Source organism: Podarcis raffonei, chromosome 18, assembly GCF_027172205.1.
Source record: "Podarcis raffonei isolate rPodRaf1 chromosome 18, rPodRaf1.pri, whole genome shotgun sequence".
NCBI classification, from domain to species: domain Eukaryota; kingdom Metazoa; phylum Chordata; class Lepidosauria; order Squamata; family Lacertidae; genus Podarcis; species Podarcis raffonei.
The window spans coordinates 13222419-13224511 of NC_070619.1; positions in this window are offsets into that span (position 1 = coordinate 13222419).

Below are 2093 nucleotides of genomic sequence, written 5' to 3' on the forward strand. Positions count from 1 at the left end.
TCTTTTCTATCCTATTCTTATTCTATTATATTATCCTACCCCATTCTATTTTTATTCTTAATATTCTTATTATTCTTATTATTATTATTAAAGGGTGAGGGAAGTTTGTAGCATATGTTTTATCATTTTTTATAATATGTTGGTGGCTGGGGAATGATTATTAATTATTATTTTTTAAATTGTTATTATTATTATTCTATTATCCTATTCTTATCCTGTTCTATTCTTATTCTATTCTATCCTCTTCTTAATCTATTCCATTCTACTCTTATTCTATTCCATCCTATATTATTATTGTTCTTATATTATTATTATTCTAATTATCCTATCCTATTCTATTCTGATTCTATTATTATTCTTATTATTATTCTAACTAACCTTTTCTATTCTAATGCTATTCTATCCTATTCTTATTCTATTCTATTATCCTATTCTATTATATCATTATTCTATTATTCTTATTCTTATTATTGTTATTATAAAAGGGTGAGGGAACTTTGTCGCATATCATGTTTTATCATTTTTAAAATATTCTGTTGGTGGCTAGGAAAGAGTAATACATTAATATTATCATAAAATATTATTATTATTTATTATTATTATTCACACCCACCCAAGTGGGACACGGCCTCTTTCCCCCTAAGCCTTAACAGTCTAGTATTTTTATTTATTCGAATTGTATCTTGGAAACTGTATCTGAAACAATGTATTTGTTGCGGAAATTACAGACTACATGTTACAAATATTTTGCCTGAATGTATTCTTTCCACTTGATAGTGGAAGTTAAAAATAAATATAAATATATTTATAAATATAAATATATTTATAAATATAAATATAAATATAAATATAAATATAAATATAAATATAAATATAAATATAAATATAAATATAATATAAAAGCCACTCCTTTGCCACTTTCCTCCCTTCCAAAGCTCTTTTCCCCTCGAAACAGGACTCCAGGAAGGGATTGCTGGCCAAGGAAATTATTATTATTATTACTATTATTATTATTATCCCATCCCCAAGCTTGCCCACAATTATAATTACTCTTATAAAAGGGTTAGGGAAGTTTGCAGTATATGATCTTTTCTCGTTTTTTAAAAATATGCTGTTGGTGGCTGGGAAATTGTAATAAATTATGATGATCCTTAAATGTTAAATTATTATTATTATTATTATTATTATTAATCACACCCACCCAAGTGGGACATGGCCTCTTCCCTCCTAAGCCTTCACAGTATAGTATTTTTATTTACTGGCATTGGGAGAAGCAACTTCCAGAGGAACTGGCTGTGCTAATAATAATAATAATCATCACCATCATTTATTCTTTATATAAAATAAAGTTCACATCTCCCTTGCTTTCCCCCTCAGGCCACCTTGAATGTCTTGAAAACTGTACCTGAAAGGTGTATTGAAATGTATGGAAAATGTATTTAATGTATTGAAAACTGTATCTAAACAGTGTATTGTTCAGATGAATCTCTGCTTTAAGCGGTGGTTTTGTAACCAGCTAATTCCTCCAGATCCCAGTTCCTCCACTAATTATAATAATAATTATAAAATTATAATTATAATTATGAAATTATTATTATTATTATTATTATGAAGAAATGAACCCTTGTGGTTCCTTCGCAGATTCCTGCCTTGCAGCGGGTGGGACTGGATGACCCTTGGGGTCACTTCCAGCTAAATGCACCATAATAATAATAATAATAATAATAATAATAATTATATGATTATTGGGAAAGGGCTTCAGAAAGAAGAAACAGGGGGGAAAGCACATTTCTTCCAGTTAGTCGTCTGCTGGCTCCTTTCCCACTTGATTCTTTCTCCCACTGCAATCTGGGCTGGATATATTCTAGGTCTGCTTGGACGGGGACCCCTCTTTCCCTTGCGAAAATAATGGACATTATTGATATTTCTTAGGTCTGAATTCCTGCTCTGAAAAGGAGGAGGAGGAGAAGGAAGCTTCGCCAGACGAAGGGAGAAGAGGAGGTGGAGGAAAAGTCATGAAGGTAAAAGGGGGGAAAATAGAAATAGAAAATAGAAAAAGAGAACAATAGAAATAGAAATTAACATATAACACT